Source organism: Rhea americana, unplaced genomic scaffold (assembly GCF_003343005.1).
Source record: "Rhea americana isolate MKP2758 unplaced genomic scaffold, rheAme1 scaffold_69, whole genome shotgun sequence".
NCBI classification, from domain to species: Eukaryota; Metazoa; Chordata; class Aves; order Rheiformes; family Rheidae; genus Rhea; species Rhea americana.
The window spans coordinates 4,176,224-4,188,271 of NW_028186856.1; the positions used below are offsets into that span (position 1 = coordinate 4,176,224).

The window sequence follows — 12,048 nt, forward strand, 5'->3', positions numbered from 1 at the left end:
GACAGCATCCAGGAGGAAACACCTTCTTTTTTACATTCCTTTTAATGAGGTTCTTACACCCTCCGGTGTTGACTTGATGAGAGCTTCTGGCATCATCCTTGCAGCCAAGCTCTCATCAGGAATGTTGTATCCAATGTAAGATGTTTGTGAGATGTGAGGGGTCTCACAGCTCCAGCGTCACTTGTTTGAGCTGGATGGAACAAATGTTTCAACCATTTCTGATCCTGTTTTGTACAGGATCTTGGACCCTTTAAACTAGCAACAGTTTTAAGATCAAAAAGAAATAAAAAAGCATTTGAAAAGACATAAACTAATTTCAAGCAGAACGATATTCACATTWTATTCACACTATACTCACTGTATTCACACAACTGCTTCCTTGAGGTAAAGACTGTCTAAGGTCTTGGTTAAGGAAGAAGTTCAGTAGCGCCAGAGATGTGACATCRCACAGCATTAACTCCCCACCAATGTGTTCTGCTATTGCCTTTGGGCACTTGGGCAGGAAACACCAGCTGCAAGCCCTGACAACTATGTACTATAACCAGCACTCCTCAGACATCCCCCGGCACTGCACATGGAAAGCTCAGCCAGCTGAGTTCACAAACCTAAGGGCCACCAGTGAGCCCCTGCTGAAAAGCTGCTCAGCATGACAAACCAAGTGGCCCCATGCAGGACAGAGCTGGCTGTTTGCAGAGCCACAAAACTTTGAGACAAACCACCTCTGCAGCACCTGCTTTTACTCCAGGCAGTGAGCCATAATGTTAAGATGAAATAGAAAATGACCACACAAAAACTGCAACCCCTGCTCTTAGTTACTGGATCCATTTACACTTTCCAAGTACAAAAATCCAAACTTTTCTCTATAGGGTCCCCATCAGGACTTTCCTCTCCTCTGAGTTTTGCAGTCAGTTCCTGCTTCGTTCCCCCTTCTACACTCATTATTGCTTTGAGCTCCTGGAAATACTCACAGTGTCAAGTGCTCCTTGTGCAAATATTCAATTCCTGTGCTGCAGCCTCTGTAGAAAATGTCTCAAGGTGTCCCTTCCCCTGCAGATATACCCTATCACCAGGTGACATCAGGACACAAGATGCCAATCAAGGATGGGCAGGAGGGGGAGGAGACGTGTGAGGATAACTGACCCTGGATCTTTGCAGGCGCAGCTCCAGCGAGGTCTGAGGGAGCAGCAGAGCCTCAAGTGCTGCTACAGGACAGTGTACCCCAGCCTGCAGCATCCCTTGGGAACACATTGAGGGTTCCCATGGGGAAATCTCTGGAGAAACAATGAGGAAAAAGGAAATTATCTGCTATTTGTGTGATACCATCRCTTGTGTGTGTGTGCACATACACGCACACACACACATGCGCAGTGTTGAGACATGCTGTACAGCTCTGGTGAATTTAGCTGCGCCCAACAGATAGGATGCTGGGGAGAAGACRCAGGACCTTAGCATTGCATAGTTGGTGGGGTGGCCTGTCTCTGGCCCTAGGCCAAGGGTAACAGCTAGGTCTCTTGGAGGTATCTTGTGTTGAGCGCAGGGATGTTGAGTCTGTGTCTCACAGCAGTGAAAGCAGCAGGCAAGGACTGAGAAACTAAAAGCCACACATGGGTATTGGTGGTGTTACATATGTAAGGCTGTTGTCTGAGAAAGGATGCCTCAGGCCGAATTCAAACCTGATACAACTCTGTTGACTGTAACACATACTGTTTTATTATATGCTTTGTATCTCTCATGCATTTTAGTAGCCTACAATGCTGCCTGAGAGATCACAGTTGGAGATTTGGAAAAGAAGGGAGAGTCTAGGGATAAAAAAGGACCAGGGTCCTGCTAGATTATCCTCAGCCACAGCAGCAGAGCATCTCAGGCATGGACCACAGTTCTGTGGCTTGAGGCCTAATCACAGGGCAAAGCAACAGTCCTACAGGGTTCATAGGCTCTGCTGAAGCTCCATTCATTTCCACTTGCTGGGGATCCAGCTCACAAAGCRAGATCAAGGTTGCAGGGCTGAAAATATTCGTAGAGGAAGGGCATGCATAAAAAACATCGGAGTGTTGCAGGGGCAGAAGGAAGCAGAGGAACAACCAAGGAGAGACTGTCCCTCTTCATGCAGCGATGGCCAGGCTGCTTCATCTCGTCAGAGTCCCTTGCAGAAGCTGTGATGGTGTTGCAGAAGTGATGGTGTTTAATGGTGAGGCTGGAGGAAGGGATTTGGGAGCACTATGTTGCCCTTAGGTCTGATCGAATATGCTTGAGAAARGACAGGTTCTCTGACCCAACAGCTCCTGATAGAGGTGACTGGAGCATGGCGCCAGTGCAGCACCACTCCAGCCTCCTGGTGCTGAGCACAAGTCTTGATAGCTGGAGCCTCTGGCCTTTCAAATGGCTGATGTGAGATGAGCCAAATCCCTCAGTGACGCTCTTAGCTTACATTTAAAATGATCGATAAGGTCCTGGCCCTTGAGTGGGCACAGAGAAGCTGGAAAATCAACCTGAGTGTAGCCTTGGGGCTCCGAATCCAGAAGAGAAGCAGCAAATACACTCAGTGCCCTGGCATGTCTGAGGACAGGCACGCAGCTTCACAAGGGTGGTGCGATTATTTCTAGGCCCGGGAGGAGGACGGGAGCAGTGTCATGTCACCCTCGGCTCATCCCTGTGACAACTAGAGCTTATACGCAAACGCCCAGAGACTGATGGCGCACAGCAGCGCCTGACAGCAGCCGCGATTACTGTGGGCAGGAACCCGCTTGTGCGGATACAAACAGGTGCMGCCTGCTGGCAGCCGATTCAGATCCTGCACCGGCTGCTCATTCCCATGCCTCCATCTGCCACGGGCAGGTTTCTGGGTGCTCCCYGTCCCCTGCTGCCTGCTATTCTGTAGTTAGAGCTGCCTGGGAAATTGTCTTTGCAACCCCTTAGTCGTCCCGGGAAAAGTGTTTTATTTCTCCTTTCTTTTTTTTCTTTGAAAGCTTATAATCTTTCTTTTTATTTAATCATACAAATATATATTTTTTCAGCTTGTGTGTTTTCAAAACATCCCCTTTATTTTCCTGTTTTTTTCCAGAAAAAGTTAGTTCATGTCTCTTAAACAAAAAGTGGACGTGGGAGAAAATTTCCATTGTGTCACAGAAAGCTATTTTTTTCCCACTGAGAAAAAACATGGGAGAAACTACCCAGCAAGTCCTGCTTACTGTGTTGCTTTTTACCCTCCTGCTGTCACCAGACCATTTCCTCGCTCTACTTCCACCTTCTTCTCTCTTTCTCCCTTTTTCCCTTACAAACAGGGTGGCATTTGCTCTGTAGGGGCTGTGCGGGTCCAACTTTTTTGCAGAGCAACAGGCACCAGCACTGTGTCAGCAACGGATGTCACCCCAGATGAATGACGAGTTTTGCCCAGGAATCACATGCCTGCTCCATTCTTGGTCCACAGCTCCTGTCCCTCCTTGCTACCCAGCTCTTCTCCAAGCTCTTTTTCCCATTACCTTGTGATCCCGGGAAGCCAGCACTGACCTGTTGGTCCGCAGCTGCTGTCCCCAAGACCAGATCAGAGCTGCACCAGAAGCTGCGGGGCCAAATGGTAGCATCAGTGCAGTCCCTGTGGCCCCAGAGGAAAAACCATGAGCTTTAATACCTCTGACCAGATTATTCCCTGTTCCAAGGAATCATTTAAATATCTCCAAGGTTTCTGACCCTATTTATGAACTGGTAGCCATGGTAACTATAGTTGTACTAGAAATAGCAGTTCGCTTGAATGGCAAAGAAAACACAAGTTTACGAGACAGTGACTTTTCCCGGCCCTGGCTGAGCTTGTGGGACTGTGGGAGGAAATCCCAGCTGAGACTCCGGCTCGGAGATGCAGTGGATGAGGGCAGATGGCTRGCACAGGCCACGATAACTCTACTGAAACACAGCTCTGCAAGCTTCTGCCAGGTGCTCCTGAGCCTTTGTGCCTTATTGATAGAGTTTTATCGTTTGCCACACAAACATATTTGACTGGAAATGAGTAGGGAATTTCCAAGGCATCTGCCGTTAAACCTAGGTTTCCCTCTGGCAGATAGGCAGCCTAACAAGCTTTGTGGAATTCCTGGCTAGAAAGGGCCTGGATTTGGATTGTTGGTTTGTCTTGCAGAAGGCCAGTAAGGTTGTCATGTTAACAGTATTTCAGTGAGAAACTTGGTGTACCAAGGTGTCTGCAAGAGAAGATCACATGCTGTAGCTCTGACTGCCACCCCATGCTCATCATGTTCCCAAGCAGCCTCACATTTGCATTCGTGAAAAAAAGGAAACAGCTCTAGTGGGCTTTGCCTGGCACAGATGTTTGGCTGTTTGAATATATGCAAATCAGTCCATCAAAGATGCAGAGAAATCTCCCTCTTGGAGAGCTTTATCACTCTTCCTTCAGGAAATCCTGCACCACTGCTCTAGTTTCAGTTTTAAGCRTCTGTAACAGTCTGCAGCAAGCAGGGGCTTGCTGACTTTGGAAATCTGTGCCTGCTTCTTGATACAACAGTTATGCTCGGTGTCTCTGGGTTCAGCTCACAAAAGAGCTTGGTCTTGATTCCCTTTTTCACTCAGGCCCTGGAGCCTGCTCTGGCAGTGGGGCAGAGATTGAAAGAGTTTGCAATCTGTTTTTCTACTGTCAGGGCTCTAGAGAGGGACTTGCAGAGTCAGAAGTGGATAAGAAGGTTCTTCAAGTAAACAGGAACCAAGCCCTAAATTTTAGCTGAACTACTGGAAATGTCTCTCTGTATATTAGAGACTGGGTGGCACTGGGGACATGAGTGAGTCCACACCCAAACAGCTGGGGAGTTGTTTCCCCTGAAAGGAGAAAGACACTGTATGTTGAACCCTCTTCCAGCCAGGCACAACCTCACACTCACCAGCATCTACCCACTTGCTAGGGAGCTGTCTCACATATCTGAATTTTGAGAAAAAATACCCGAAAGAGAGGCTTTTCTGCTAGGCATGAGGGAGGCAGAAGGGGCTGCAGCACACCTTAGGGGGCAGCGCAAAGGCTGTTGTCACAACACAGTGGCAGCAACGTCCCTGCTGCTGCTTCCTGCAATGGGGGTGCTCCATAGCACGGAGCAGTTCACCCAAACCTGTGCCGTGAGCCTGAGCAGTCAGAGGATGGTGTGTTTCCAAGGCGTGTGTTTTTTTTTCCTCAGGGAAAAAAAAAAAAAAAGAGCTCCCTGCTTTTCTTGTGCAGCCAAGAGTGCTCGATTTGTGCATGTCAGAGGATCATTATAGCCCTCAGGCTCTCAGGCACCAACACTTTAGGACATGCTGTGTGCTGGGAATTTTTATAGCAGATGATATAAATCCATGTAGTCTGTCATACACTTCAGYTTTTATTAGAGATACATTTTCTTTCTTCCGAACAATATATCTGGCTTATTGTGGAACAGATAATGAGTGATTTTAGCACCTAACCCTCGCATGACTATTTTCCCTGATTTGTATCAATACAAGAAAAAACAGAATGAATCTTCTTGTTTTTAGATAGCGCGTTTCACTCAAAGATCACAAAGCATGGAGCTGTATTTCCATCAACCCAGTYTGTAAACATGGAAACTGATGTAGAGAAAGTTCATAGACCTGCAGATGAGACCCAGCCATCCAGACATCTCCCGTGGGGACGGATGTGCTTGGCCATGCAGCACAAAAAGCTCRGTGCTTTATAACTGCTACATGATTCATTGTTTAGAGCATCCCCCCACTAACTGCTGAGCTGTCCCATGAGAAAGCAGTAACATTAGTGAGTATCCTTTCCACGTGCTAACTTTGCTTAATGTCTGCATCCAGGCTACTGGTACAGCTGCAATGGGCTTGAATTTGTTAGATCGTTTTTAAAAGCCTCCTTTCTTTCTCGCTTTTTACTCTGCCCACAATTAAAATATCTCTGCTTTTTTCTTTCATAAAATCAATGTTTTTCCTGAATATYATTTACAAAACAAGTCCAACAATAAAGTACTGAATGATGACCTGACAGGCTTTTCCATTTTTTGTGGATAGCAAGTATTTAATCTTGCTATCTATGCCAGAAGGGCAGAACATTTGGTTGTTCTGAAAAATGTACCTGAATAACACTGCTTTTACAGTGTCATCTCAAGCCTCCTCCTTAGATTTTTCCTCTATTTTTCTCTATTGATTCCTTCTTTGCGAACTGCATGCCATATACCTGTAAGCAGCGACTGAACGATCCACTAGCACTCACTGAAAGCCATCACCCATTGAACTAAAGGGGGAAGAAATATTGTCTTGTTAAAAAAAAAAAAAAAAGGAAAAAGAAACTGTAAGAGAGTGTTTTTATTTAAATGGAAATCAGATGATTCCAGCACTTTATTCAGTTCCAAACAGAGCAGCAAAGGATTCAGTGTCACTGGGCTAAGAAAAAGAAACTGTGCACAAGTCAGCTCCAGATGTCTTCGTTCCTGGCGGCTCTTTTTCTCATCTTTCTCTGAACAATCAATACTTTCTCCTTGGCAACCAGCAGCCCAATCAAGAACAGCCCTTCTAAAACATTTTTGGTAAAATGTTCCTTTTTTCTTCTTAAGGGAACACATCTCTTCCTATTGCTTTCACACCATGCAGCAGACGTATTTGTCTTTTCTCCTCCTACCAGATAGAAGCACCGCTGTGCAATCTTACTCCGTTCGGCTCTTTGCCACCGCCACCATTTCTACGATCTTTTCATGTAACAGCTGAGCCTTTCAAACGGGAATGATTGCTTCTGGCGAGCATCTTGCCTTCTCCTTGGGTCATTCCACTAATGGGCAGAGGCAGCTCTTCCTGCTCCATTATCTTGTCTCTTGGGTGGCTGCTCCCCTCCTGGGCACACGGGTGCTAAATGTGCTAAATGTAATGCGATAGCACATCCCTGACGGAAATGATTGTGGAAGGGCAAAAAGGCAGGGGATGGAAATGTAAATCAGTTTTTAAAATTTTCTTCTTTTATTGYTCAGATATATTGCCAGAGACTAAACGTCCTGTTCTCCCTGTTAGGATTTTGAAAATGCTTAGGTTTTAATGTTTCCTATGGCTTTTTGGTCAGAGATTCTGACCTTCCTTTTAATTCAGAACCCCTACATGCTTGCTTTTGAGTGGAGGTGCACACCTCTATAAAGTGAATTGAAGCCTCTTGCTGGGAAGTCGCTAAGGCTACTTCCGTACTGAGGACTTGGAATTGCAGCTCACTTCTGGGATCCAGTCAAATATCATTAAGCACATCATAAACTCAGTGAATCCTTTAGGGGCTATCATTGCATGCTGGGGGTACAGGTTTTGCACAAAGGTTGTTCAGAAAGGTTTGCATGCACAAAGATTTAGTAGCAAGGTCCATAGCTGATGGCATACATGAACCATAGAGGTAAAAGCTATCTATGGAAGAAGACAAAAAAAGTAAGGAGAAGGGAGGCATGGCTGGGAGGGGAAGCTTGTGGGTTCAGGGGCTCTGGCCTGCGCAGCAGCCCACTCCTCCACTGGCAGAGCTAATGGGGGCCCTGACACAGTCTAAGTCTGAGCCATGAACTCCCAGGACAAAATCACTGTCCCTTTTTTGAGGGATATTTAGCATGGGCAGGGCAGAGTGCAACTGGCAGGGGAGAATTTCTCAGGCCAGAAGAGGAAGAGAGGATCTGCCACAACTTCTAATTTAGCCCCAGCTTCAGCCCCAGCTGCGTTGGAGGAAAGGCACGCTGCAAGGAGGAGTGCTCAGATAAACACCTCCCTAACACCCTGTCCAGTGAGCAGCTTAGGGCTGAGATTTGATTACACTTATTAAGATTTGACCTTACGTAACCACCTGAGAAGCCATAAAATAACTTGGTCCTCTGTCAAATCCAGCTCAGGTCCAGGATTTCTCTAGGACACCATCCCCTGGAAAACAGTGGCTCTTGGCACAACAGTTGGTGAGAGGGATGGCGGATAAACTTGCTCTTATCCATGTTGGGCCTGGTGCTCCAGCGGGTAGGGATGGACCCCTCCTCCCCAGTGGCAGAGACCTTCTTCCCTGTTCACAGCCCTGTCTCTCTCCTCTTTTTTGCTGCTCTGTCAGTCCTCATCCTTTTCCTGACTTGCCTCTGGGTGAAGCTGATTCCATATTGCCCCTACTCTCCTATGCCTAAATCTTTTTCTCTCCTCTGCCTTGCCATCCTCCTACCTGCTGGCCTTGCTCTTCCTCACTCATTGCCCCAGGCCAGCTGACTCCTCCTCATGGGAGGTGAGTACTTCAGGAGCAGCACATGAAGTCTTTGTGCATCTTCAGGCCGGAGGTGGGAATTATGTGATTAGCATTTTAACTGGCCTGAAAGCTGATTAGACAATCATTAAACCTCCAATCTTCTCTTCACCTTTCAAGGAAATCTTCTCTGTACTAGCTGGAAAGATTGGAGTACCCAGTCACGTTTTCAGGAGTCAACTTCTCACCCAGCTGAGATCCCTCATGTCCGGAGTCCAGGTGGTTTGAATGGATTGTCATGGGATTGGAGGTAGAAAATCCAGCTAAAACCCTAACTAGGTGATCTGGACCCCAGAGTGTCCCCCTCCGCCAGCTTTCCATGCTGAAAAGTGCCTTCCTTGTCTGGGACCATGTCTGGCTCCTGTCCCCTCTCCATCCTTCCCACCCCATTGCCTACACTCTCCCCTGCAGTGGTTTTGGAGGGGTTAGTGGCGCAAAGAAGACTGGGCACAGCATGATTAGCCTTAGGATGTTGCCTTTTAAAGCAAATCCTCGGGTGCCTTGAGCCTGTGTTTTACTCCTACTGAAYGAATTCATGCTTCAGCACCCATTTATCCTGCTTAAGCGGGAGGCAGCACAGGCAGCACTGGGTTTATCAGGGAGCCAGGTGGTACCTGCAGATGCAGTGGATGCTTGCTCATATGACAGAGGATGGCCCCATGTCTGTGTACCCTCACCCACCGCCTTCCCCCGTGTCCTATCACCATGTGACTCCCTCAGGCCTGAATAACMCTCTGTGATCTCTGGCAGAGAAAGGATTTCTGCACGTCATGAGGGATGCTACCTATCCTAGGGACATCAGCGATCAAAATTGACACCTTGCAGCAGCTCTGCTGAAGTAAATTTGCTGCACCATGAGATTGTCCTTCCATTGTATTACCTCTAGTTTTCTTAGAGATCGTATAAAGTCTGAAGGGGAGGCAAAACTCATGATAGTGACAGAATTAAACAAAATTATTCATTAGAGTGAAATGTAAGTTAGTGACACTACGTACTGAGTTCTGTACAAATGTAAATGAATAGCTCCAAAATCATTTCAAAAAAGCAGTAAGAAAAAATACTACACTGTCAACCCTCTTACAATATATAAAAAAGTATATTCTCTGCCCAGACTAAATTCTTTCTTAATGTTTTCCCCCAGAACTTCTACCCTGGAAAATTTCAGCTGCAAATTTAAAAATTTTGGAACTAAAGAGCAGATAAAAACAAAAAATTATAACAGGAGTTGGTTTACTGAAATAGCCACTTCTAATACCCTCTACATGGTAGTTCCTTTCTTCAGTGCAGCCACATCTTCTGTAGAACATAGAGATGAAATTTCAGAATGCAGCAGCAGTGTGCCACCACTCTAAAAAAATTTAAACCCAGAAATGCTGGACAGTTTATGCAACTTGGAGGTGGCACCAACCTGAACTGGAACAGAAAAAATGCCATATCTATTTTTTTAATCTCATGATTTTTAAGAATTAAGAACAAGATTTGTTGTGTCCAATAAAACCAGGACACTCTATAAGTCATATGACTGTTGAGAGTAAAGGATATGCAATTGAAAGATGTGCCTTTAAAAATTTGAAAAAGATTTTGGATATTCACTCAAAAAAGTTAGACATCAGCGGCTGATAACATGTATTGATGTGGTCAACCAATTGTGATCAGTGAGAAGGAATTAAAGGGTACCTAATAATGCTATTTTAAATAGAAAATAATATTTTCTAGCTAAGCACACATTTTGAAATATCAATTCCTTTTGCAATAAAGCAGGTGTGGTCTRTCCATTGACCCTGCCTCCTTCTGCCACAGACAAGAATTGGCTGTGCTTGGACAAAGTCTGACAGGAGATAGCTTTCACCACATAGCATCTGTTTGTCAGAGATGAAATACTTGGTGGTGGGGATTTGCTTTTCATGATGTTCTGCCATAACCCAGTTCAAAAAGTGCCTTTCTTCCAGCAGATCAGTGACGTGGCTCCCCAGCAGGCTCTTGGATGCGCTGACTGGGATGATGAAGCTCCCATCTGCTCAGCATGGTGTGTATCCAATGTCTGCAGCTCCTTCTCACGCCTCTTATCCATAGGAAGATGTAGCCCAGGGCAATGGCATGATTTGTCCATGACTGCATACAAGCTGATTTCCAGTCTAGGAGAAAACCTTTTTCTCCTGCATACTAGGCAAATACTATTCCTATATAGTTTGAATGCAGATAACTATGGTGGTGCACAGCTATATATCCCAATACCTCTATGCAAGTGTTTTTAGTGGTCTTGATATATAAATACATAAGCAGTATGGTATTTATCTCTTCCAACTAAAAGAAAAAAAGAAGGGACAAAAATACTCTCTCCTACCCAGCAAAAATGATTGTAATATACCAGAGCTACAATCGATCGCACAGACCTYTGTACACAACTGCTAAAACCAAGGAAATCTCCAGCCAAGCCATGAGCACACAATAACCTCAACCCACACACCCTCCCAGCCAAATGGCGTTCTGGTCCCTCAGTGCAAATTGGGAAGTCTTCTGAAATCAGTGTGTTAGTTCAAACACTACAATAAGCAAGATAAGATGATCTACAAGATGCAGGGGCTGCACAACAAGGCCATTTTCCCAAAGTTCACCATAGTTAGCATATCCAGTTCTTCATGCCTTTCCCAGGCCAGGACTGTTCACATGAAGAATTTGAGGCACCATAACTTGGTGCTGCCACTGAATGAAGTTGCTCTGTCCTTTCCCCATCCTCATCTGCTCCTTCCCTTGCCCACACAATCCCTCTCCTTCTGCTAGTGCAAGCATTTGATCACACTGTAAACTAGGCTGGGAACCGATCTCAGCTTTAAATGGATATATTCTTCTCTCTTTGCCTATTTATTTTTGCCAGGTGAGTTTTAAGCCCAGCTCAGTTGCTGTATTCAGCTCAGCATTCATGTGCTGGTCTATGTGGAGGGTAAGTGTGGGAGTGAGAAAGAGCAGCAGAGAATAAAATAATTTCTCTTGCTGGCAGTGCTAATTCATGGAAGATTAAAATGCTTCTGAGGCTACAGACCCTGCCATTGCCACCCAGACTTATTTTTTGCAGTTTATAATACTCTGTATCTTGAAATGCACGAGTTCAGAATCAAAGTGACAKCCCTAGCCTGAATCAAACCAATGGTAGGCTAGGAGAATCAGTCCCCCTCGTCTGAGATCTGTCCATCCCTGATAAAGATTCCTCTTACTCAGTTTGCAACCCTTTAAAATTTATGTACGCTAAGCATTTTCTAATGGACATGTCGATGCTTTGCAGTAAATTTAAATCCATTGACAATAGATATGCTTTGCTCGATTTGCTTCTGCAGATGCACTAAAAGCAGTCCATCGATTATTGCAGATTCATGTTTGTAGGTTGGAAACCAGTGATCTAATTTGTTCTTAAATTCTGCACTGAGGACTACGCGTGTGAAGGATTTATGTCACTGAAGAGCTAAGTGGGCACTTTGTGACTGGAAGAGGAAGATAAAATCTTCTGATATTTCAGAGAGGAAATGGTGTAAAATCTTTCAGATCGCTTAAACATCCCTGCAAAATGAGAGCTTATTCTTCCCGAGGTAGGGCTGGATGCGAACAATTAACTTATTAAGTGCCGTCACCCAGAGCAGCAGCAAAAATGAGATTCATCTGCAATGACCCACGATTGCACCCCCCCCATATCTGCACGTATGCGCTCAGCCTGATGCTCCCTTAACCAGGACGAGCTTTCGAAATCTGCCATCCCGACACCCCAACAGGTGGGAAAATAAAGAAAATAATAGTAGTAATAATAATAATAATAATAATAA

The 12,048-nt window shown here is 45.4% G+C and overlaps 1 protein-coding gene across 1 annotated transcript in view; it reads left to right on the plus strand.

Annotated features, from left to right (window-relative positions):
* The first annotated feature begins 10,247 nt into the window (after positions 1-10,247).
* The window catches only part of ARHGDIB (Rho GDP dissociation inhibitor beta), an 11,057-nt gene continuing 9,256 nt past the window's right edge, over positions 10,248-12,048 (plus strand). Inside the window, exon 1 of the mRNA XM_085321297.1 lies at positions 10,248-10,262. The gene's annotated coding sequence lies outside the window, so the exon portion shown is untranslated. The remainder of the gene's footprint in view (positions 10,263-12,048) is intronic.